This window comes from Gymnogyps californianus, chromosome 4 (assembly GCF_018139145.2).
Source record: "Gymnogyps californianus isolate 813 chromosome 4, ASM1813914v2, whole genome shotgun sequence".
In the NCBI taxonomy this organism is placed as follows: domain Eukaryota; kingdom Metazoa; phylum Chordata; class Aves; order Accipitriformes; family Cathartidae; genus Gymnogyps; species Gymnogyps californianus.
Window position 1 is genome coordinate 66,857,903 of NC_059474.1, and position 27,111 is coordinate 66,885,013.

General features: G+C 35.8%; 1 protein-coding gene across 1 annotated transcript in view; it reads left to right on the forward strand.

Annotated features, from left to right (window-relative positions):
• The window catches only part of LRBA (LPS responsive beige-like anchor protein), a 432,278-nt gene that overhangs the window by 17,486 nt on the left and 387,681 nt on the right, over positions 1-27,111 (forward strand). The window lies entirely within an intron of this gene.

A 27,111-nucleotide genomic window follows, 5' to 3' on the forward strand; every position in this document is an offset into this window, starting at 1 on the left:
TAGCATAAAAATTATCCTAATTAGAAGTTGTAAGTGGTTACAATTCCTAATTAGAAGTCACAAGCAGAGTAGTGTCAGTCTTGATCTTTTTTGGAAAGAGAACAGTAAACTAATTGTGCTGGTACCTTTCTGAATTTGGTAGCTAATGTTGAATTAAGGCTCTAATTGTCTCAGAACATGACTTTTCTGATAAATAGCCACACAACCTTTACAAGCTAGAATGAAATAATAAAATTGCAGCAGCATCCATCTTTCTTGTACCTTGTCTACAAGGAGTGCCTTCTGTTTCAACTGCAAAGCCTGTTGTAAGAGCAGGATTGCTGCTACCAGGCAGCTAGAAGGCTGAAGCTGGATTCTCATTCTGAAAGAGTAACAAGCTGTCCTTCTTATGAAGGGCTGGTTCTCCTTGTTTTGTCTTCTAGTCTCCCTGTGTTTTAAGCAAGTGGGATGATTTACTGATCATATGATAATGAGATGATCTGTAAATATATTTCAGGATAATCTGTCAATATATTTCAGGATATATTCCAGGATTCCGCTGCTGTTAGCTAATGTCATGAAACATCCACTGAGGGGTACTTGGTACATGTAGGTTGCCATTTAGATGTTTGTTTTCCAATTCCTAGAGCAGAGTATGTGGCAGAAAGTAGAAACCTGCTTAAAAACAAGAAAGTAACAAGTGAAACTGTCAAATGAGAAAACTAGAATGAAGAACTAAAGTCTTAAAACTGAAATGACGCTATCAAATGAGAAAACTAGAAATTGAGAAGCTATCAGATGAGCTAAACTTAGTGTTCTAAGACAATCTGGGTGTCTCTATTGATGACCTCCTGAACAACGTAAGAACAATATTCCTGAAAAGCCAGTTTACCAGTAGGACATTGTTGTCATAATTCTGTAATTGCCCTATATTAAAAAAGGGGGGCAGGGGAGGTTTAGTTTTCAAGGCATATAATTTACTATATAGGTGTTTTTTTAGCTGTCTGTAAACTGTTACAACTGTGACTTTAGCTCTTCAGAAAAGTATTATTTAGCTGAATCAGCAATGACCTAAAACCTGAAATAAGGTTATAGATATTAAAGCTCTAGTGAGGGTGGTATTGTTCTACAGCTTTAGACAGTGGAATATGAAGCTGTGTTGTCTGGGATTTTGAATTGATATGGTTGTGACCTGTCTCATAACAGCTGTTCTCACTGCAGAAAATTTGTAAATACTCAAGTCCTCTGGTAGACTTGGGGCTGAGGATCTACAACTTTATTTTATTTTATTTTATTTTATTTTTTAATCTATTGGGAAGATGACAAACTTCTGTGTTTTGTTGAAACAACCTCTTCTCCCCTAAAGTTAACCTTCTGCCAACTGCAGTGAACGATGAGAAGATTTTAGCACCTTTACATATTGAGACCTCATTGCCAACTGCTATGTTACATAATGCTTAGTTATGAAAGAGGAAATGAACACAAAAGCTGTTCTTGATGACTGGCAGTGTATAGTGAGAGGCTTGTTTCTGTAAAGGCAGGAGACAGGCTGTGTTGTGCAGACAGAAGTTTCTGAAGCAGGATGTCCTAAAACCTGAAGTCAATTCAGAACTTCGATGTAATACTTGCTTGAAATCAAGCAATAGTAGTTGTATGAATGCAAAATGTTTCTTTTTATTTAAAAAAAAAATGAAGAATAACACGTAGCAGTAGAAATAATAGCAATTATTTTTCAATACAAAGAGCAACTAAAGAAGGCATGTTGAAAATACTGAGGTGGTCCTACTTGCTAGGCCCTGAAAATGACAGTGGGCATTGTTTTTCTGTTTTATCTGCTAATTCTCTGGAATGCAGGTACTGAAGAAGCTTTGAATGGAGGAAGATCTCAAGATGGAAATTAACATTCTTGGATTTTCAAATCTGAAGTCAGAAATGTGTAACTATTTTCAGCTAAAGCTCTTTGGAGTTCGGTACATTACCTGAGGCAGCGATATGCTGTGGACAAATTAAGTTGCCTGGTTTTGTGCAGCAGACTCCAAGTGCAAAGGATGATGTCTGAGGAAGCACGGATGTGTTATAATTTGAAGTATCTGGCTTGCTTTGCTGTGGGTGCAGCTGTTGTCACTGCCATCGCTGCAGATGGCGATAACCACGGTTACTGCCAACAACCATTTGAGGCTAGAAACAAAAGCTTTTATATTATATACTCCCAATGTGTAAAGCTCCTTAAACTGGTAACTGGACTAGTGCTTCTAATTTGAAAAAATTAAGAACTCTTGTCCCCTAAGATGATGATCTTAAATTTATGAGAATCTTCTTGTGGATTTGATGGAAAGAATTAATGCTAGTAGGGTGATTCATGGACCAAATGCATGTTAAATGTTGAAATATGTAAACTGGATTATTTTATAAATGTAACATTCTTATGCAGTGTGAATAAAAACTATGATTAATTTTTGGGGTAATAGGAGGCATACACAGAGAAATTTACTCCTGTCTCCCCACCAAACTCCTTAAAATTCTCCCTTAAATGGATGCATTTCTCAGTTTATTTTTGACAGTCTTATAAAGTCTTGTTTTTTATATGACTGACTTCACATATTTTTGGGTTCCAAAAATATTACTGCTCTATAAATCTGAAATTAGTTTTGTATTAAACACAATAAGAAATGGGACTGGAACATAATAAGAAAAAGAAATCTAATTTTATCACTTCTTAAATGTTATTATCTCACAAGAGCATTCTTCTGATTACCTGGAGTCATTTAGCACCATCTGTAGTGCCATGTGTAACACAGTTCAAGTAGTATAATAGATGCTGAGGATAAACACAGTTAAATTAAAAATGGTTGCTGAGCAAACAAGTACGTAATATTTTAGGAATTTAAGAGTCTTATGTCGAGAGGGGTTTTTATCTGTAGCTTTATGTTCCATAACCCACTGCGTTCCTCTTTGGTTCTCTCAGTGCAGAACTATGGTGTCAATGAAGTGGTTGCCACTGGTATGTTTTCTCTGAGAAAATGTTGTTGCTGTCTGTTTCATCTGTATTTTCTGCTCAGTAAAGAACTGTGTTATTGCTTTAGCTGTCCTCTGCTGCAGCCTCTCCTCTTTGCCTGGGGTGCCCACATACAGAAGGAGAGAGAATTGCTGTGATGATTGTTCTTTACTCTAGTGGCATCAGGAGTTCTATCAGTCTCCAGAGTTAAACAGCTAAATTAGCTCCAAACTTTTGCAAGCAGCACATGGACTGTTTAAGAAACTAGGTGATGAATATAGCGCTCAGCACTCTAGTTAGTTGTCTTAATGGGAAATTTTTAAAACAAAAAGAGAACCTTGCGTAATATGACCTTTTGAGTTTGAAGGGTGGTGACATTCAGCAGGATACTTGTGATTCACTAAAGGACTAGGTTGGCAACTATGTTTACAGTAGTTTTGATTTCTTCTTAAAGCTTTGTTTACCTTATTTAAAAAAAAAGGGAACTTTGAGTTGGTAGAATCACTAGAATAGGATAGTTATCAAAATTCTTTTGTCAGTGTTGCAGTCAAATGCTTATTTGTTAGAATTATTCTAGATGCTGAAAGCTGTTTTCTGGCTTGTCTGTAAATTGCTTTGTACAAAGGTTACAAACTTTAGCTGACAATATTTTGTCAGAGTATGATTGACACTAGCTTTATACTTCGATAAGTTACAAATAAGTGTAACTTGAATTTCTTCTTTCTATAACTTTTCCTTTCCTTCCTGAACATTTCCTTAAAAATTTCATTAGGATTTGGTTGTGCTGAACATAAACATGTTCCACAAGTCCCTTTCCTGTCTCTTGTCTCAAAATTTGCATGAGAGGAAGGAAAGAAGATAGAGTTCAAATTTTTATATTGAAGTACTTTTCAAGTTATGAATAATGGTGTCTCTATTTGTATCACGGCAGCCTTTCATATTCCAGATCTGTCATTGACCAGCTGTGTTTAGGTGAAAGTGTTGCCAAAGACAGCATTGCACATAAAAGAAAACAGGTGAATGGCAGCAAGGATGAAATAAGTTTTAGGTTCATCTTGAAATAAGAATGGTTTCTTAAGCAAGTGTTGTATTCTGTGCTGAATGCTTTGCAGAAAGAGTCCAATACTAAAAAGCAGACAATCCCACCCCTTTTTAAAACTATACATGAAGAAAGTCATACTATTTTTCCTTTCATCTTCCATGCACTGTCACTGTATTTTCCCCAATGTTGGTAATTGAATGATTTTTTTTCAGTATTTCAGTTTACATGTGTTAAAAAAACCAAACCAAAACAACCTGATTTTTTGAAAGTAAACGTGTAACGCTACAATTTCACAGTATAAATATATTCAAGTAGTGATATTAACATATAAAATAAGAATGCTACAATTGTATGGCTAAGTAGTCATACATGAGGCACGATGTCCCTCCACAGACTTATTCCCTTGAAGAGGGTTTAATGTGAATAAAATGTTTATCTGCTTTACTCATACTGCATAATTCAGTCTTCAGTAAATACTAAATAGGAAAAAGTCAGCTATATCATGAATTTCAGAAGGAAAATTAAGACTTTGCTAGGCAGAAAATACCTTGCTTTCCAAACATCTTAAAGGTATTGCAGAAAACTTTGGGTTTATAAGTTTAATTGGATTTTCAGGACCTTGTTGCACTTGCTGCAAGTGTTTGAGTAAAAACAGCAAGACAAAAAACCTGCCTCTGTTTAACTTAGCAATTGATGGAGTTGAAATAATGTGGTGGATATGCCAAAACGTGTATTTGTATTTCTTGCTTCATTTTTTCAGTTACAAAAAGTGAAATGTTCTGTAACACAAATTGTGTGCTCACCTGTAATGCCAGTAGGAGGACATGAGAGGTTTACTTTGGGTTTTTATATTAACTGAATCTGGAAAACACAATGGGGATGTTTACATTTAGAGACCAACCTGAGTTAGGTTTGCAGTGAAGTGTATAAAAGCTACCTGCAATGAACTTAGTGCATATTAAGACATACCAATTTACACTTGAAAGTATTTATTTTCAAACCTTATGAATTTAAGATAAAAACTTATATAGTAAGTTTTACAGACATTTTTTAGCTTTCTATTTAAATTCATCTTGTTAGCAAAAACCCACAATTGAGTTTGAGAGGGCTATACTGTAAAGCGGTAGGGCTGCAGAGATATATACCTTTAACATCTATTTCTCAGCTTAGATAATTTTGCATGAGTTATTGCTGGGCTTCCTGTTCCTCTTACCTCTACTGTATATATCTTTTTTATTATTTACTCACAGCTTCTGTTTTATTACACTTTTCTTGAGTGTCACCTCAGTTCTGTTTTTCTTGTCCCTTTGATTTGTGTCTCAATTTTTGGTCATCTGTAAGACTTGCACCATATGCAAGAACAGTATTATTCTCTATAGTGTTGCACACACGCTGTCTATAGGTATGCTTATGGATTTTTAAAATTTGTGGTCCTACATAGAAGTATAAGAGAACTATAATATTGTATAACAAAACCAGTTACTAGAATTCCATTGAAGCAGCATGGTACAAGTAAGAAGTATAGTATTTTGTGACATGATTGTGGTGGTTGAATTAAAAAGATGCGAGGCAGGACTTGTTGCATTGCAATAGTGGACCAATCAAATATGTAAAGTGTTAAAAACCAAGATACAAATATTTGAGAGAAGCGCAAAGTTCTTCCTAAAATTCAGATACTGAAAGGCTTATCTTGGAATAGTGCTTAAAAATTTACAGTTGCCAATAAAAGCTTTCCTTGAAAGACTGTCAAGTATAGATTATAAGACCAAGCGATCAATGTGTTAATGTGACCTCCTGCATAACATCAGCCATAAGGCCAACTAATATTTTATGCAGTTAGTCTACAGACTAAATGTAAATAATAAATCTTCACAAAGTGGATTGGGGGACAGCTTACAACAATTGCCAATAAGCCTGCAGTCATTTAAGTTTGAGTGGCAGTAAGTTTAACAGTGCAAAAACTTAAAAATAGCCAAGTGTTTCTTGTATGAGTTGTTCTGCTAGAGATTGGAAGATGTTGGAAATGCTGTACTAAAATGAGAACCATTGAGTGTTATGGAGGGCAGCTCAACCTTGTAGACTAACTAAAAAAAGCTGGCTTTTGTGAAATACTACAATAAATGATGCATAAACTTTGATTGCAAAGGGAAGAAAATTCAGTGCTCTAATGAAAGCCCAACCAAAGATGCTTAAATTGACTCGATACATTGGATGGAACTTTACTTTGTGTGCTTGACCTTACAGTAATGGCTCATCTTTGTTAGGGAAATCTGGAAACCTAGGTAGTGTGATATTTGAACTGGTACGGACCTGATAGGGTCAGGAACAGAAGGATGTTGAAAAGTGTCTTGGCTGTGATAATTATGTTCTGCTTCATACAAAATATGTCTTGCCCTAGTGTTAACTTTATGTGAGATGTGAATCTTGGGAGGAAGCGGAAATATTTGTTGCCAGGCAGGTAACCCTTGTTAATAGGCAGGATTGGTGACCAAATGTAGTTTCTTCTGTGGTGAATTTCGACAGGTCGGTTGCTATGTCTTGGCTACTATCATAACTAGGAGAATTATTTCAGCTGATTGAGAGTTTATACACTTGTCCTGGTCAAAGTGAACTTGGGAAAAGGCACCTTGTTTTGATCCTGATAGTTTCACAGAGATTTATGTGGTGACAAGACAAATAGGGTAACAGGAATTTATAACATATTATCCTCTTTTGTATCAATTCCAGAGGATCTCGACTGGCTAATTTACTAATATATTGTAAGTAGGAGCTGGCTGAGCTTCAGAGCTGAGAAGGCTGTGTGTAGAGATCGCCGTGGTGAGTTTTGGAAGGAAGCCAAGGAAACACTGTAGGGTTTGGTCAGAAGGATTACACAGAGTCATTCTGATCTGCATCTGAAATATTAGCTCTGATTTGACCCTCAGCTGCTGTGAAATGATTGCAAAGGTGGTGCAGGCAAGTGACACAATACAGGGTCTCGTTGGAGAGTTGTGGCCTCCTCTTCCAGGTGCAGACCACGCTGTTCTAATTAATGCCTTTCCCAGAGCTAGATTAGATTGTGTTCAGGGCAGGGAGGGACACAATGGTGCTTTATATCTTTCAAAAAATGATGTTGCTCTACAATTAACAATCTCGTTTTCGTAGTAGAGTACTTTGCCAGGAGCAGCTTTGTATGTTCTAGCAGAATCTGCATTCACTCTAATTTCATTTCTGCAATGATGCTTAAAATGCTGTGATCTTTTCTTTTGGTTTGAATTTTTTTTGTTTGTTAGTGGTATCCAATAAATAAAAACCAGTAAGCAAAGTTTCATTTGATGTGCAGGGCTGGTGAAAGCTAGCACTCAAAGGAGTAAAACTAGTTTGACTGTGACTGACTATTACAAGATGTTTTACCAATAAATCTTACAGAAACCATAAAGAACAAACTTTTAGTTATCAGAAATGTGCTTAATGAGGTTAGTTGTCCATAAATTTATTTGGTATTAAACTTTTCAATTAACTGCAGAAAGATCAAAATGTTATTTGGTATAACAGGAGTATCTTTGTAACCTGAACTAGTAGACAAGTGAAAGGGGATGTTCTCTCTGAGGTATTACTATTACTGGGTAAAATTTCAGGTCACAGAGGAACTATATTGTCGAATGTCAAGTACTCGAAGTAATATGGTCCATAAGACAGTTTTTAAGGAGTCATGTTTTAGTCATCGTAGGATCTGCAGGAATGGATGTAAACAATCGGTTAGAATCTCATTGACTATTGTAAAGTTGAAAAGAAAACATACAAGTATGCAATCATGCTTTTTAAATTATTTTTTGAATTATGTACTGGCTTAAAAGGGAAGATAAGAGTTCTGTTGGTACTGCTCTCATCTTATTTTTTAAAAACTTATTTTAGAGTCCCTGTGCAAGAAAGTGGATTCTTCGGTATGGGGGTGGGGTAAATTGTATGTATATAACTGCTTATAAATACTTATTTTAGGTGTCGAAATAGTTCTAAAATTCTTTCTGTGTGGATGTGACAACGTTCCTGTCAGATATATTTGTAGTCACTAATCTTTAGAGAAGTCCTTAACTTGTGCCATATTTTCACATCTAAGCATCTGAAACTTTGAAATTGTACTTGTGTATCATTCAATTTCAATGTATTTGTTTTGGAAGATAGATCCATATACTGGAGAATTCACAAAGTTCTTTTTTTCTATTCAAAATCTGTTACCTGAGATGCCCATGAGATGGTGCTCATCAGTCTTGTTTTTGTGTAGCAGCAGATCTGTGCATAGTTCTGACTTACGAGTAAGGATGCAGTGGTTAGCATTGCTGTCTTTCTAAGAGAAAGAAAAACGAAAAACAACTGACAATATCTTGAATTAATATACAAAATGCCTATTACTATACTATTTTGAAGTGTGTGTAAAAACAGTCTTGATATCCCTGCTTATCTTTGGGAAGACTGATTTGATGCTAATTTACACAAATTATGGATTACCACTTAATTTTTCTTTCTTAAAAATGAATTTCTAAATAGCAAAAGGATAAAGAAGTTTTTAGACATCTGTTCTTTTTGTGCTGCTTTGTTTCCTTCTGTTTTTTTTCAAAGATCCATGAAAGTTTTCTTTATAGAAAACATTCTGCTACTAATCCCCACTAGTGTGTTCTGTAATGTCTTTCTGTGGGAGTTTCTTTAGTTTGATTTGTTTATTTTCCCCTTGACTTATGCAGAGAGTCTATAGCAAGCAACACAGAACAGTGGGCCTTGGCAGAAATGTTAAACTCTTATTAACTAAGGCAGGGAGGATACTCTCTCTGAGCTGGACTCGGAGTGTTAGAAGCTCCAGTGCTGTTTTTCAAGAGTTTACTATGTAACTTCAGATGCAAGATGGGGAGAAAAATAGCAAAATAAGAGGAAGAGATTAGAGTATAATGTCTTCTTTCTGAAGTAAGGTTACAGAAATACTTATAGCAGGCTGCAGCACAGTAGAGCCAAATGTGTTATTTTACATTCTGTTTCAGACTGTTCTTATTGGTATTTTGAGAGGAGTAACCTGAATGGCCTGCGGGCGTGGGCAGTAGATTTGGAAGAGGACACAACTGACATAGATGAACTCCCAAGGAAGGAGTTATTTTATTGATAGATGGGTATGAAAACAAAAGTTGGTTGTATGAAAACTGGAATGAAGTGACTAGCACCAGTGTTATAATTGGCTAAGCTAAGACAACACTCAAAGAAATTGTCTACTAAGTATTATTAGCAGAGATTACAGGCCTCTGAAAATGAGGACAGCTTTAAACTTGATGAGTTATCTAGCGGAGGTATTCAAAGATTGATTTTGTACAAAGATCGTCTTTGTACAGGCTGCTCCGATTAGATCAGACCAAGAGAACATAGGAAAATCTGTTTCCTCTGGAAGCTTCTTTTCCCTTCCAAATTCTATGAATGGTGCTATGATCAATGTTTCTTTTGTGTGTTTTTATAGGCTTTTTTCTTTTTTTTTTTTTTTTTCTTTTTTTCTTTTTTGAAAGCACTATAACTTTGGCCAAATAAGAAACTTGAGTTATGATTGCCTGTATGTTCTGTTCTATCAGTGACTGCTGAAAGCAGTATTAGGACAGCATAGAATAGAAGATACTAAAGTGCTTGAGAAAAGCACCTTGACAGAAAATGGAGGCAAAACCAGAAGTGGATGCAGCACTGTACATAGAGGAAACTAAAGACAAGTACCAACTGAAAAGCAGGGTTTCTTCCTTTTTTAAGGGAAAAAGAAAAAAAAATGTAAATTCTGGCTGAATTTCCTTTGGGAAAATGGAATTAAAAGGTATCATTTTGGAATGTTTAACTTCACCTGGAACAGAAGGATTTGCACATGTTCTGGATATGCTGAAGTGAGTGGGACAAAGAGTTTAAAGTGATGCCAAATTACAGTCCAAGATGATGCATTGCATAGTAGTTACTGGAGGCTGAGAGAGGAGCAAAGAGGATTCTGAAAGTCTTTTTGGCTATTTTCAACTTGATGATAATGTTGATGGTGAAAGAAGAAATTCTGTCATTTGTGTATTGATGCTGAATCATCTGTGTTGGGATGATAATGTATGCGAATGAGTGGCATTTGAAGATCAGATATGATTTAAGGATGAAAAGGGGGGGTAGGAGCAAATGATTTTCTAACCCTACTTCACACTGAGCAAACAAGCCCATACAAAGGAGACTTCTGCTGTAAGAACATTTATGGAAAAGCTGAATGAAGATAGGAGTAGTAAGTACCAGTGTACACAGAAGAGGAAACCAGGGAGAGGTACAAACAGAAGATAACTCTCCAGAAAAGCAGTCTTAGTTTCTCCTCTTCAGACTCCAGCATTGCTCCCTTGAAACCGTTTGTGTCTTGCAAACTTTCCTTCTCTCTGAGGAATCTAGGGAATTTACTTTCAGATTTAGTCTTCTCAACATACTGTTCCACTGAGATGAGAGTCTGTAATTCTCATTCTATTTATTCTCCCTTAAATATAATTCCTTTTTCTTTGTGTCTTCAGATTTCTTGTTGTTTTCTCCTTCACTTCTTTGTGTGTTTTCCTGTCTGCCACCTCTTCAGTCTTGTATGTCTTTATACTTCTAATTCTTCAAATAAAAAAATACTTCGTCATGGAATTACTTTAGCTTTTTTTTGTAGCAAGCTGTGCCAGTTCCAGGTCAGACAATTTCAAGTGGAAGAAAAAAATTCCTATGAAAGGAAATTAAGAAAATTACTGATTGAATTTTCATTTTGGAAAACTGAATTGAAAGATTTCATTTTGGAATGTTTCATTTTAACATGAAATAATGCTACAGTGCTTCAGGGAAGTTGCTGATTATGGAAGGAGTCAAGATAGACTAGGAAAGAAATCCTGGGGATTGTTGTGTTGGTGTCAGAAAAAAATAGCTCAGCTGAAAGTAGGGCCAGTATGAGCGAGGAGAATGTGGGACTACAACTCATATGATAAAAATATAAATCTTGAACCTAAAACACTTTGACATTCTTAAAAATGATGTTTATAAGAAATCTTTATATTCCAAAAAGTGTTTTTATTTCATGGCCCAGAAAAACTCCTCTCCTGTCAGATACTGGTATTTCTCAAAGAGTACAAATCTCATCTTGAACAATTCCAAGAAAGTATATTTTCAGAAAATTAAGTGCAGTTCGCCAGGAATCAGTATTTTCATTCTCATAGAAGAGTGTAAAGAGAGCCAGAGGTCTTGCAATAATAATTCTAAAAAGACAGCAGTTGTATTTCTGGGGAAATGAATGTTTTACAGCTTGGAATACCACACAGCTTAGAATGCAATGCTGTTTACACAGGATTGTTTGTATGGACATTTCCATACAAATGGAAAAAAGACAGAAAAATGTGAAACAAACAAACAAACAGCTTCCTGTATGTAAACTTGTGGGTCCATAATCAATAAACAGATTGTCTGAATAAATCACCTTTTACTGAGCTGATGATAGAAGTTTTAAATTTGTTAAGAATACAACTTAAGACACAAAGTCTTAAGTTTTGTGGGTATGTAAATACCTAATTTGCACTTTCTGTTCATTGTACATTAAGATAACTACTATACACTGAAATGATTGCTGAAGTACCTGTGTGGGTTTTGCTTTACACTAAGAACTGCTTTTTTCTATGATTCAAACATTGGAGAGAAACAATGCATATAATATGTTGTAGTTGAGATGAAAATAGGTTTTGGAGTAAACAATCCCATCCTGTTCACCAGTTGTGAAACAATGTTATCCTAGATACAACAAATGATTATTCTTTTCTTAATCAACTATTTAAAATGAATTATTACCTTACTAAAAGTAACAAATTTTTGAAGGCAGTATCCTGAAATTTAATATTTTATTACTCATTGAAACAGCAGCTAACCTGCCATTCCAACCACTATGCCTGTACTCAGCTGTCAGCATTAATTATTTCTTTTTTTGAGAAGCAGAGAAGGCATCTGACCTATGTGTTTGATTTCAAGCCTGTTTAGTTTTTGGAGAGATCAAGTTAAGCAGGTGTAGAATAAGTGATAGGGGATCTTTCACTGCCAATTAAATAATGTTTTTCATCAGTTTAAAATGTAAAAAACTCAAATGGCAGAATTTTCTGACTGTTCAGAATACATGATATTAGGAGACAAGAGTGACTGTGACTTTTAAGAAATAGGTGAAGTAGAAGTGAGTGTCGTTTTTGTTAGAGTCCACTGAAAAAAATTGTTCATGATAAAGTGTGAATAAATTATTATAATAGAGGAAAACAAACATGAGTATAAAGTAAAGAGGTTCATAGTATGCTGGTAGTATCAGTTTTTCATGTACTACATCCTGATTGTCATCCATATAAATTAAACTGACTCTTTTTTTAGGAAACCTGTTTAAAGACCTTGTAGTTTTCCCTACACCTCAAACAGCGTGTAAATGGATCAGGTTCATGTTTGCTTCTTTGAACTTATTTTCTGCAATCTGTATTCTTCCTTGCTGGTACAGTACTTTTTAATCAATATTTAAAAAAAAAAGTGTCTCTGGATTTGACCACATGTGACACTTCACTAATAATTCTTTGAATACCTCCTTTTATTTCTCTTATTTGCAGTCATTAAACTAATACCATGTCGAGACACTATGAAAGTCATAAGACAGACATTATGAAAAGAATAAGAGGGACTACGTAATGAAATGCACTGACTTTATGTTGGCAATAGAAATTTGAAATACAATGGCACATACACTTTCTGCTTAAAGTTTTAGAGGAATTTGGATATGAGATGAAGCTTCTTACCATTATTGGTTAATGAAGAATGAGGTGGGGGAGAACATTACATAGAATTTGATAATTTCCCCTTTTAAATCTTTACAATACAAAGTGATTATCTTTTCAGTTACTCAGATTGCTGTCACATTACAGTTTAACTGCATAAATAGAAGCTTGAGCTGATCACTTGTATGGAAGAATTAGCACAGGTAGCAGAGCTGGATAGCTGTGCTTTTACTTGAGTTTATTTTTTGTGTGCAATCTCTCAAGTTTGATACAGGTTTGTTTTAACCGTTTTAAACCATCCTCACTTTATAAAAAAAGTGCTTTTGGCAATGTCTCCCTATGACAGGACATTGTGTAGCTTGAAAAAAGTTTGATTGCTTGCGATAGTTGATTTCTGCTATACCTATTTTAACTTTTTTTAGTAGTAGAGATGAGACTGTGGATTCTTCCACTTTTTAAAGTATAGAAATTAAGCTTTAAATATGCAACAGCATATTTAATAAATACACAATATTTAAATAGCCAATATTTAAATATGCAACAGCCTTTTATAAGTTATTTTCACCATTTCACTTCAGAATTTTATAATGAAGCAAGCCATTGTTCCATTGACTTTTCTGACAAAAAGAAATGTTTCTGTTTAGAAAAAAAGTGTGATGACAATCTGACAGGGTTACCACTGTAATCAAATACTTCTGTGATTTTTGTGCCAGCTCATCTGATGGATCACTAGTGACTTAAAAGCATAGAAACTTTTGGAGAGCTTTTTGTTCCCTTCTGTGAGAGACCGAGTCCAGGCAATCTGCAGCTCTGAACTCTGGGTTTCAGAGTAGCTGGTTGGCCTGGGAGTTTGAAAGTCCTGAGGACTGCAGTTTCAGTGCACGTGTTACAACTCTTTCACAACTGAAGAGTCCAAGAGCTGTAGGGTCCTCAGGTGTCTCCTGGCTAATATCACAGGAAACCAGGGCTGTTATCTTGGACAAGTTCATAATTCAGTCAATGATGAGCAGCAGAAAATGTGGCAATGATGGTATCAGTTTCAGTTAGCAACGTTCTTTTCCCCCGTTTTTCGAAAGTGGTGGGAAAAGGTTGTGGAATTGTAAGCTTCAGGAAACTTCTTTTTGCATTTGTCTTGGCTTTGGGAAGAATTTTCTGAATTCCAAAACTGCAACAGAAATAGTACTGATCAAATTACTATTTTTTTTAACATATGTTTTCTGTGCAGAAATAGAAGAGTGGAAAAACTACAAATACTGTGAGCTGTATACTTTGTTGCAGAATTAAGGGGAATAGAGAAATGTACTTTAAGTTGGATGAATGTGTGGTGTGAAAGAAGCTAGTGGATTTGGATAGGCTTTATACAGAAATGTGCACACTAACAACTCTGAAGTTTTGGAACAGTGCCATACGTCTTAATCTTTGACAAAAAAACCCCACTAAAGCTTAGTATATAGATAAAGTTGGTATAAGTTTAATGGTAATTTAATCTCATGAAGTTGCAGCTACTACTTTAAAGTTGTCTTTCTACTTGGAAAAGTGTGGTGAGCTATGCAGAAGAGTATATATGTACACAACAGTGTTTTTGCTAGGGCAGATGGTAATTAGTAGTGCTCTTTTGGCATTGTTCTCCACAGTTACACTGGAACAAAAGGTAATGTGTAGACTGATTGAAAGGAAAAGGAAACTCTAATCTTAAAGGCTTTTGTTCTGGGTTTTTTTTGCCTTTTTTATTTTCTTTTTTTTTTCCACTCTTAAAGGCACATGTATTCATGTATGCAGTGAGACTCGTGCCAGTCTTTGCCTTCACACCTAAGAGACCACAGTTTATACTGTTACCGGGTTACTGTCTTGAAACTTGTTTTTTGTTTCATGATTTTTGTGGTAATTACTTTTTTTGTTGTTGTATTGGGAAATCTCTTTTAAGTAAATATTTACATGTGTGGAAAGCCACAGGAAATATTGTTATTAAGAGCTTGATTTGATAAAAATTGAGGGATGCATCTGTGATTCTCCATAGTGCTGAATTTGCTTGGCAAAACTTCATTTCTAGAGATAATGTGCCAGTAGAAGGAAAGAAAATGAAATAGCTCCTCTGTTAGAGGCTTCACCGAATCTCCAGGTTTAGAATTTAAATCAAAGTGGTTTACTTACAAGCTGAAGATATTTTTCTGTTTGTTTAGATGAAAAATATTGAAGTCCTCAATCATTTCCAAAAGGTTTTTTATTTATAAATTCTGTAGTTACCCTTGCAGTCCCAGAATCCATGACTATGATAGACGTTACATGTTTTCTTTGAAACTTGTTTTGATAAATAAATATAATTTTTATAGGAGGGACAGATTTTAAGAAACTAGGAAGATGGTTACTTGCTCTTTTATTATTGTGGGTTTTTACTACTTATAGACTTTGGAGAAAATTATGTAGGACTACAGTGGCTGTTAACTCTAAAGAAGAAAGGGAGAATAATTTGGATATGGAATGAAATAGAAGATTTTGCTAAAAAGATTATACTGTTCTTTGTTTTGATGGCATTAACCTCTCCCTTTATAATGATACGTTCTTTGTGCTCAAGTTGAGTAGCTTTTCATAGTGGCAGATGTTCTTTCCTTCACTGTCTCACTGAAGCAAGATTTATTGTTCAGTTAGTCACAGTTTTCACAGAGAAAAGAGTATTCTAAGAAACACCGTTTCACATACTGCTACATTATTTGGATGTAGCCTTTTTCAGGTTATGTATATTATCACTCGTGGATAATAATTTAGTTTTGATTCACAGATTTGTGTGTGGGGAAGGTGTTTAAGCATCCTTCTAAATTCTTAAATCCTTACGAGTGTAGTAATTCCAGAATAAGCCTTTTTGCCTTAGTATTCCGAATACATGACGTGACAATGTTGATGAAGGAATGTTGAGAACTCCATTAGTGCTGTGTTTTTGTCTTAATTTTTGACAAATCTGTTGAATCTGTGTTTAAAAAAATTATTTTTAAGTTAAAAATATCGGAAGCCAAGCCTTAGCAAATGCTAGCTTTACTGGCTGAATGCTTGCTTCAATGTGTAATTCAAACCCCTTTTGTCTAACAGTTGTTGCTTCCCTCCAGTCTAAACTGCAGTCGGTCACAGGGGAATGGGAGTGGGAGGGTCTTGCCAGGTTTTCTGAAGAATACCTGACAGTTGCTGTTGGTAGTATTTGATTGCAAAATTAAAAAAAAAATCAAACAGAACATAATTTGCAATTGTATTAATTGAGGATGCTTTTGTCTTTTTAGGTCTAACTTCAACTGCAGCTCTGCTCAACAGTTAAAATGAGCTTGGTCATAACATAGTCCCCCTCTGTGCATATGGAATGTTGCATAAGTAGTTTGCACACTGGCCTATGTAGGAGGTGGCTCTCCAAGAGGAACTGGGAAACTGTGGCATGAACTGGATAGGTAGAGCTGCTTAGCTAAATGTATAGGCAGATGTTGTATAGCTAAGTCAGAATTACCTTGTTTTCTATGGAAATGGAAAAAGCCAAGGGGGAAAAGAGTTGTCATACAGGGTGATCAAGAGAACAACTGGAATTTATTAGGAGAAGCACTTACCGGGAGGAGAGTGGGGACATTATAAACAGGAGGGTATATTTGTAGGCGATAGCGATAACATATGCAACACTAGTAGTCTTTGCCTTGTTTGTTTCTTTGTGTGGTTGTCATCCCCCCGTCCCTCCCTCTTTACTGTTGTAACTATTCCTTGGAGACGATTTCTGTTCAGTCATTGCCTATATGCTGAGAAAAGGGACAGACACAAATTGAGGTGGGGTAGAGCCTTAGAGTAATAGCAGTAGCTTCTGTACTAGGGGGATAAAAACCCAACCAAACAGAAAACAGTGTTGTGGCAAGTAAAGGGGGGGGGGGGGGGAAGCTTTAAAATGTTTTTGCAAACATAGAAACGTAAGCCACTTGTAACAAACATTAAGTGGCAGAGTCACATTTCTGTCCCTGCTTTCAGTATTGCTTTGCGGGAATTGAAAGAAATAAAAGAAAAAATGGGCTAGTCGTGGAGTCTTTACTGTTGTGTCTGTTCTCACGAAGGCACCTTTTGCTTCTGGTGTAGTTAGTAGAAATCATCAGTTTAGCAATGACAGTCTTGCTGTTATAAAAGCCCAGGTGGGTGGAGGTCATCTGAACATAGTTGTGACTGTAGTGGGTTTGATCGCTGCCTTCGCTCTTGCCCCCATGAGCAGTATGGATGTGCTGGCTAGACTTCTTGTGTGTGGACATGGCTTAGATTGAAAAGAGGAATTGAGCACCAGTGCTGGTAGTGGATCTTTGAGCTCAGTCAAGTATTACTGATTTACTGTTTGGTAAGAAAATGAATCTCTTGATCCTTTTGATATGCCACTTCAGTCTTGTGCTTTCCTTCTTTAAGATACTTATTATTTCAATACACTTAATACACTAACTTCCAGTAGTATCTTTTTTTTAAACTCTAAACAATGTAGTGGCATATTTGGAGGAGGGCGGCAGGTGGAATCTGAAGGGAAAAAAAAAAAGTCATTTCTTGGTAAGGGTAAATGAAGGGCTGTTATTTATTCTAGGCACCCTTCTATTCTAGCCAGGATCATCTGCATGGTTCTCCCCTGTTGATCACAGCTACAGAAGATAAAAAAATGGCAACAGGGAAAGCTGAGTGTTACGTTTCCTGTAGCATGTCATTTAGTATTTCTTACATCCAAACTCTTAACCGTCTCTGCTTTAGCTGTGGCAGCAATCTCTGCCAATTCTGAGAAGGCAAGTGCGGTGTTTTCCAGCTGTTCTGGATCGAGGCAGTGTCAGAAATGACAGAAACAGATGTGCTAGTTCTTGGTTTCTATTGGAATTTGTAACCCGCTGCCTTTAGTTGTGCTGAAATTCTCTGCAATTAATCTGCTGAGCTATGAAATGTGATGGCAGTTGAGGAGCTGGCACACATTTGCCTCTAGCATGTGCTATATGAGGGCTGTGACTTTCAGTAGGAGAGGAAATACTTAACATTATGGTTGCTAAATCTGATAAAACCTGCCAGAGCTTTACAAGTAAACTGATTACTCACTTCATCTTGTATTCTTTTCTTGGCTTTTTGAGCTTAATTTTATTCTCTTGTAAGGTTATTCTTTGCTATTCTTACACAATTCCGTGTTTGGAACATGTTCTGTTTTGTTCCTCTTCTGTGATTTCCTTTGTCCCTTTTGCCTTTCTCCCTTACTTGTTGCTGTTATCCCCTAGTCTCTACAGGCTGGCAAAACACTTTCAAACATGTTTCCTAGACAAAACTCATAACCTTGTTTTACTTCTAGAATTCCATTGTTTCACAGTTTTTTAATAATGTACTTTGCAAGTATTACAAAGTGGATATCCAATTTAAGTCAAAAGTTATAAAGTTATGTGAAGGATTGCTTGTATAAGACTTGCAGGATGCAAACTTCAGATTCTGTAAAGAGTAGTGGCTTCCTTCCACCCACCCCCAATCCACTGTAAAATACCAGATAGATGTATTGTTTCTGTAGAAAAATATTGGGATATATTGTCTGTTCTCCAGCATCTAGGGAAGTGGTCTTCAAACCTTTTTGATTGCACATCACATCAGTAAAAAAATCTTGAGCATGCACCCCGATAAATGTATAACTGTTTATTTATAAATTATATACATGTACTGCTGTATTAGTATATTATGTATGTTATAAATAATACAAAAATAGAAATTAAAAAGGGTGAGATAAAGATAAAATAAAAACTATTTTTAATTTTTAAATTTTATTTAGTAATGATACAAAAAATATTTTCTTTCCACACCCCAGAGGATTGTCTTGCACACACCCTGAAGTGCACGTACCTCACTTTGGATGCACTGGGACACTTTTTGAGAATTACTTACTTTACATTTTTTCTAGTTTTCTTAGCATAGGAAGCTGCAATTTTCAGAAGGTCAAATATAATATATTATTGTACATTAGTAACCTGTTGTGGATATATATAAATTTTTAGAAGTATTCCTGTTCAGTATATGTGGTATACATAAGAATAACCGTGTAATTGTTTGTGCTTCTTTATAATTGGAAGGGGTTTACTACACCTGTGATTTCCTTGTCAAATTGAAATAAATTCAATAATTAATTATTTGAATCATTAGTAAAACTAAATATTTAAAGGAAGCATCTTCTTATTGAATTATTATTACTGTCTTTGCACACCAGTTTGGTTGAAGGAAAACAGATACCTTTGGTAATCTTTTACATTTAAGTAATTTAAAAAAAAAAAAGCTAGCTATTAGTTTCTCAGATGCTGAATACTAAGCAGGTTAGAAAAAGTAATCTAATGACAAGAAAGCCTGGGCAAATTGTTTCAGGTAAGTGTTTTTTTAGGTGTATCCAAACGTATTATTAGACTTGAAATTTTTTTCTTTTGCTAGTCATTGCAAGAGAAGACTGTCTTCTCTGCCAGTGGGAGTCAATCTACTTTGCTCATTTTAACCTACCTGTCTAACTTCTGTGTGGGCCCTTATTTTTAGGTTTATGTGAACTTACGGTTATATTTGCTTGGGCGTGATGTTAGTGTTGTATAGTTGGGGTTTTTTTTTCTGATTTGGCCTATGGGCAAAATGAATTTGCTTCTGCCTGCGGCATACAATGTGAATGTCCTGACTGATGGAGGTAGGCACAATCCTGACCGTATGGTTTGTTCCCCACTCTGGACTTGTTGATTCATATGGTATTAAATGTTATCTTTTGGGCTCCTTCCTTGAGAGGAAGGATTAAGATAGGACAGGATGCAGACCTGGGCAGCTTGGTGACTGAGATACGGTTAGTCTATTTCTCTCAGTGTATAGCAGATTGTTTTTGTTTGCTGATGGGTGATATTTCCAGACTTGACAAAAAGTTATGTGCTTGATGAAGTTACATGTGTCTAGATCCTGAGAAAAATCTGTTTTTAATATTCTTGTAAATTCAAATAAACATGTTAGATAACTTTTAGAAGCATAGCTAGGGAGGGAAGTGCTGGGATAATGAAATGGACAGTATGGTACAGTGCTTTGCTATGTGTATTTCATGTATTTGAGTTTAAATTCAGAGTAATGTAACTCGAGCTTACTTTCTACTGGATGTCATAAAATGACAGATTTCTGATTTTTAAAATGTCAAACCCATAAATCATTAGTTTGCTAAGATTGCACTAGCAAGCTATTAAAGAACACGGCAGTATTTACTGTAGATAAATGCAAATTTAAAAAGGTTCTCTGTATCATGGTTTAAATGATTTATTTGCTTTCAATGCACATATGAATCTGATGTGATGTAAAGATTTAGGATATTTCATTTCCTGTATGGAGCTACAAATTTGCATATTATTAAACCATCTCTTGGAGTCATATCTTTCTTGTATGTCTTAAACGGTATCACAGGTTAAGGTACACTGAAAAAAGTTAATTAAAACAAAAGTAGAATTTAATGCTGTTAATACGGATACTGGAAAGATGTGAATTTCAGCTGGATTTAGATATAGTCTATATCTATGTTAATACGTATTGAGATCTGTAATACAAGCCAAACTCAGAAAACTGCCAGGTTTTGTAAATACACCCTCAGCCACTATTTGGAGTGTGTTGAAATTTTGTCTTGAAATTGTTTGATTTGCAAAAATTCCACTTGGTAGTCCTTTGTTTCCTCAGGGATTTGAAATAAAGCTTATAGTCGCATGGACTCCTCAGGAGCAAAGGGCCTCTATGCTCAGTGTCGTGCTTTGGACAAAAGCTGGTGGAGAATCAGTTTTATATTGTCTCCTGTTTTCTTCTCCAGACTTGTCTAATGGCCTGCAGGTTTGCTGGGTTTATCCACTGTTTGGTCTGTGTCAGAGTTTGGTTCCCTGGGCCTCTAGTACTCGTGTTTTGTGTCATGTTCTTGGCAATCCTTCTTTTTATATCAGCTGTCCCACCTCTTGATGGGTTGGGAGGAGAGTAAAATTCCTAATACTGGACTTGTCTATGTCTTTCATTTTTTGGAGTCTGTTGTTGAATTTCCAGAAGGGAAGACAGAAGCACTGTGCACCATGGTATGGAGTGCTGTAACTGTTTTGACTTCAAGCATGGTATTTGTTTTTAATTTGAACTGTTTGTACTGAGATCATTTTTTTGAATGGATACCAAACTGATAAAATAAATGTAGGCTTTTTTGGTCTTTTTTTGTTTGTTTTTGTAGGATAAAATTTAACTTTGCTAATCATTTTGCTTAAAATTGGAATTATTCCCTTTATAAGATAGAGATTGAATTTCATTTTTTGGTACGTACTTTAAAAAAAAAATTCTAAAAGCTTTTTCTAAAATAGATTAAACACCAAAATGTATAAAATCTGAAATTCATAGTGCTGCTCCCCCTGCCCCTGTGCTTAAAAACATTGCATGGAGCTAATTCTTCCTTGCATTGCTCTGCTTGCACTGAGGCTTCAACTGCACACTACAAACTGAACTAATTGTGTTAGTGAACTAATTTGACGTAAAAATGCTTGCAAGCAGAGTGAAAATACTAGATTATTAGCTATGGTAAATACAGCATCATTGATTACAGCATAATTGTCTTCTAAAACGGTTTGATTCCTGAACCCCCCCCCCTTCTGTTGGGAAGGAGAAACCCATAGGTAAATGTCACCACCATAAGGATGCTTCAGATGTATTGTACCTACCTGGACAAGATCTACTTTTTTACATTTGTTGTTTTGGCTGGGAGAGTAATTTTAATGTACACATAGACATAGCTCAGTGCCTTTTTAAAGAAAAGTTTTAATGAACTGTGTTATGTCTCAGATTAACTGGATAGGAGATATTTGCTACTCTTTCCTGTTTAAATTGGGTAAATTGTGTGCCTTCTGTAGTTAGCAATTGTGAAGTTGAAGAAACTCTGGTTTTATATAAACCAATACTTAAATGTAAACTTTTCCGCTAATTTGAAATCTTACCCAGTCTTATTTCCTGGAGATACAGCTTTCTTCTTCATTGTGACAGATCATGAGGTATAAGCTGCTGATATAAAGCTGTCTTGGGGAGGAAGAGAATTATAACGTGCTGAGACACTATATTAAAACTGTGTAATGCTGGGCTAACGGTTTCAAATACAACATTAGGTGGCAGTAGTGGACTCTTAACACCTTGTGGGTGCTTGTTAAATTTACTTTTAGGAAGTTTTCCAAATAAGAGACAGACTTGAAGAAATTTTATTTTAATATAGAACATTCATGTTACATCACTATGAAGGGAAGCAATGGGAATGATTTTTCCTGAATGATCCAGCTTTGATCATAGTTAATAACAGTAGTGAACAGAATCATATGAAAGCATCAAGGTTAAAGTGGGTGCAGTGCTGTTGTGCAATGCCACTATTGATATGCCTGGTTTAAAATGGACCTTTCTTATTTGCCAGGTAAATGAAGGTGTAAGCTTTGTTAGGAACTTGGCAACAGGAGAGAAAGCAGCTAATTAAGAAGAAAATGTACTTTCTTTTTTTTTTTTTCTTTCTTACCATCCTTTTTCCCTTAGAAAGCAGGGGAGATGGGTACTACTAGTATTCTTTTTTTGTAGTGTAACTGTTGAGTAGTGTTGGATGGGGGGGGAAACTGGTGACTTCAGCCTGAGATTTCAGCAGGAAAAGTTTGTGGTTTTCTGCTCAAGAAATACCTGTTTGCTCTTTGTCTGATTTGTTTTGGGGTTTTTGGGTTGTTTTTGTTTTGTTTTGTTTCTTTTTGAACATGGAAGAAAGCAAGTTCAGAAGTTGGAGCAACGTTAAAGAGGATGCTTACGGAAGAGGCTGGAGTAGAACCTTTCCTTCTGTGAAAGAGTCACTGGTCACTTGTGTATTCATGGTCTCATGTTACTTTAAACTTTGAGCTACTGCTAAGGTAGCAAATGGCTTTAAATCATCTGCGTCTTGCTGGAAGGTTATGACCTTGCCTTTCATGAGTGGGTCTTCCCACAGTTCTTTGTGCTTTGTCTAGTTTTTCTGGTTGCATTATGGTTGATATAGTGGCAATATATTGAAGACAAAAAGGTTGACATCCAGGCTTTTTCTGTCCCTTTCTTGCCTCCCTATAACCTCTCTGGGCCTGAGCCCTGTTTGTCATGATTTCAGTGACTTCACATTCATGCTAATGTCACCATTTGATATACTTACCCAAACTATCAACACGCTTTCCTACCAAATCTCCTCTTAGGGCTCGTATTTTAATATGTTCTCACCTCCAACTGTTGTGTTAGTGATAGAAAAGACTGCAAAGAAAAGTCAGGGGTGAGGGGCAGAGAATGGATTGCTGCAAATTAGTATGTATGAGTTATTCTTTTTCCCCACCTTTTTCCTCTTCTGGTCTGTAGAGACCTTTCCAAATCAGAACGATTTTTTTATCCCACTGAGGATGTGTACCACGGTGTTGACTTTTACTGTTTATCATATGCCCTCAGGGGATTTGACTGGCTTGGGATCACTCATGATCCTATGAGATCCTTGCCCTAAAGAGATTTTAGTTCTTATACTTCCCAAATCTTTGGCATGTATTTTTGATGATCAATACATTTGTTTTGAGTTTTTGAATACGTGAGTGGGGATGGAGTCCAGGATCTGGGTTATTACTTTGGTGGAAGATAAGAGTAAATGTAGGCAAAGAATATTATGTTTATTGTTACTTGGAAGCATAATGGCTAAAATGAATCAATCTTTTTTGTGTTTGTGTTCTCCAGAAGCTGCATTCAGACTTCATCATCGAGGGATGAAAAACATGGGGGTTTTTTTGTTGGTTTTTTTTTGGTTGGTTGTTTTTTTTTTAACTTTGGGTTGACTGACATGATGTAAAATTGCAGTAAGAACAGGGCCATTTTTGGATAACATAGCTATTTTGTGAACAGAGGTAAAATGTAGGGTGTATATCAAACCTTTAATTGTTGAAATGGCAACTGGTTTAGCTTCAGCACATTTTTCTTGATCTTTGTCTTGTATAAGTACCTTACTCTTATGAACAGAAGATTTTGGGCAGTTATCAGCTTTGTACACAGAGCTTTGCAGGTTCTTATTAAGCATAAACTTTTAAAATTTCCAATGAGATAGAGCTGGCCTATTTGACTGCATTTTTTTTCTTCATGGGATAGGCCTTTTCCATTGGATAGGCATTGTCCATACTTGTTGTTTTGGACATACTAAAGAAACGATTCTGAAATAACAAAATCAACATCTTGAGGAAGAGGGAGGTCACAGTTTGCTTGGTTAACAGTTCTTTCATCCTGGCTTTCAGGAACAAAACAAGTACGTTTGTCTTTATGTGTAGGTTATCTAGTAACCAGAAGGGTGAGGAAGCTCTGTAGAAGTGAAGTCTTTTTTGGAGGTTTGAGGTAAAACTGTGGAGATCCAGCCCTATAGTTCTCCCAAGTACAGCCAATCTGGCTTTTCCAGGAGAAATGCTGATTGTGGTCTTGGACTTGATTTCTTTTTTTCTCTTATAGTTCAGGGAAATACTTTTCCTCACATTTTCTTACAAGCTTTTGAAATATTTTCTATCTGCCACTGGGAGAAATGACTTTAAATTAGATTCATAATCTAGATCATGATCTTTCAGGAAAGTGGAGCTTGACTGTGTTTATTCTGAGCTATTTTCTGCATACTGTGGTTTGGTAGTTGCTTACCCGAAGACTGCACCATCTCTTTTATATCTTGGATCACTTCTCTCATTTTATGTTAGATGAAAGGTTCATTGCAAAGAGAGGTTTCATGTGTTTAAATTGGCTTTTTGCTTCTGTTTAGAAGTGATGTAGTGCTATTTTATATTTAAAATTAGTGTATTTTTATAGTATAAAATTATACTCATTAGTTTGGTTCTCTAAGGGGGGGAAAAAAAATCCCACTCTGAGTGTGTAGTTAAAAATTGCTATAGAGTATTCTCCCTGTTCTCAATCAGCTAAGTGTAGAAACATTTTACCAAAAAGCTTGAGCTATTGGTTTAGTTTATATATTTTTCAAAGGTAAATATAACTGGCAAAATGTAAAATTTGTGAGGATGTATTTGAATACTTTGAATACTGCACTTTAAAACCATTCCTGTAAGCTTATACTTACGTGCCAAAGAAAGAAAACGTTATGCCACCCTGTAGGTTGCTATAAAGATTGTTTATGCAGCTCAGCATAGGACTTAAAATACGTTGAATTGGAGAATTTTGAAAAATGTACTGTGCGACATAGGAGACCAAATCATACTAAAGTGCAAGGAAAGACTATACATCAGTTCAAAGGCTACATTATTCAAAAAAATACAACCATAAAAAAGGTAATAAGATTACATTCTCACACTTCATGGCTAGTAAGGTGCATTAAGCTGCTCAGATATTCATAACTTACTGTGACATTTGGGAAGATTACATTTTGCTGTGCACAGCCATTACTGCAGCTCAGATAATAACTAGCCAATGCATGGACCTGGATTATGATCCCTGTCATTGGAAACAAATTTGTGTTTTGAAGGTTGATCAGTTTCAAATCACCATTAGAAAGGGTTAATATGAAATACTGTGGGGTGTGTGTGTGTGCTTATGTGTATCTAATGGGTATGCATACATATAGTAGTACATCAACTGCACTGTGCCTTTGGTATATTGCTTTCTCTGTCAATTTTTTTGTCCTCACTTCCCTTAAAGGAAATGTTAAAATGATAATTACTTCTACCATAGCATATTATTTCTAGAATGTACTTGCTGAAATGCTTATGTTTGCAGATTAGATTGGAAACCTAATTTGACAGCTTCCTGGATGGGTGGTTACTGATAATAGTGTATCTAGCCAAAAATGAAAGATTGGTGGTGTAGACTATAGGGTGAAGGTAAGGTCACCTCTAGTTGCCGTATATGGTTTTGGTGTGATAATTGATGGTTGGCTGATAGTTAAAACCAAATGCATAAAGAGTTGAATATCTTGTTAAGAATTAGCAGGTGTTTCGTGGCTAGAATTTAACCTTCAGCTATTTTGTCTGTACACGGAATGCAGTATTTTCTTTGCTTCTTACCTTGATGGTGGGAAAGAGAGTGGCTTCTTGAGGAATACCTCAGTTTTGTAGAGGATGATAAATTTAGTGTAAAATAAAGTGTAACATTGGTTATGTATTTTACGTTTTCAAATGTTTTGTTCAGGGTTTGTTTTGTTTTTTTTTTTTAAGGGGGGTGTACTTTTTCCTTTACATTTGTTTTGCAATAATTCTGTGTTAATCCGTTCTGCTCAGCATTATTCCTTGAATTCTACCTTACAGAGCTTTCTTGAGGTATGCCTCTGCTCCATCTTATGGAAGGGGAAAACTGAGGCTTGGAGAATGATAATGACTGATAGATTTGTTTGAGTTGACAGCGTGAGTTGATATAGAGAAGCTGGGAATATAATTCAAGTCTCCCCATTCAGTTCCTGCAGTTTCCCTAGATATTAAGGAAGCATCTGATAGTAAATTGCATAATTATTTTTCATGACCAAGAGGGGAGAAAATGGAAAAGTGTAAATTACTGTTTAGAAGTTGTTGCCATGAGACATTGTCTATTTTGTCATAAAAGCAGTAACTTTCTCTGCTTCTTGTGGTGTTTGGCATTACTGATTTATGCCCAGAAGACCAAAGATTGCTTCTTCAAAGTGACAAGATTTAGACTTGAGGAAAATGTATGGTAATTCAGTAGTTAATGAAGAGCATGTATTCTGTTCCGTTGGGTAAGTTTGTCTTCAGATCCTGACTAGCTGAGAGAAGCTGTCGGAGCTAATATGGAAGCAAGTTAGTGTATGTATTTTGGGAAGTTGTGACATGGTATGACTTTGGCAAGTGACAGTACTGAAGCTGTTAATGGTCAAAGCCTGTGAAAGGAACACCATATAGGACAGAAATAATGTCTTTTATTAGACAAACTTGTAGAAGTGAGAACAAGCTGAAATACTTTTGATCATGAGTCCATGTTGATCATTTGAGTCAATGCTATCTGAATTCCTATTTGTATGCTGGTATATAATGGGTATTTTGGCAAGCATGACAAGCATTACATTTAATACAGTTCTAAAGTCCAAGAAAAGTGTAAAAAGTGGAAGGGGGGAACTGGGGTAGAGGAGTTAGGTTAGTACAATCCATCTTTCCTTCAACTGGAATTTTTATTTTATTGAGTACACAAATGAGAATGAAGTAGGTTATTTCCTTCCCCCCTCCACCTCCTTGGCACATGCATAAGTGGTTAGTTACTCAGTGTACGTTCAAACAAAGCATGCATCTAGGAGACCTGAAATATTACAGGGTTTAAGTGCCTTAGCCAAAGCGTAGTCAAAG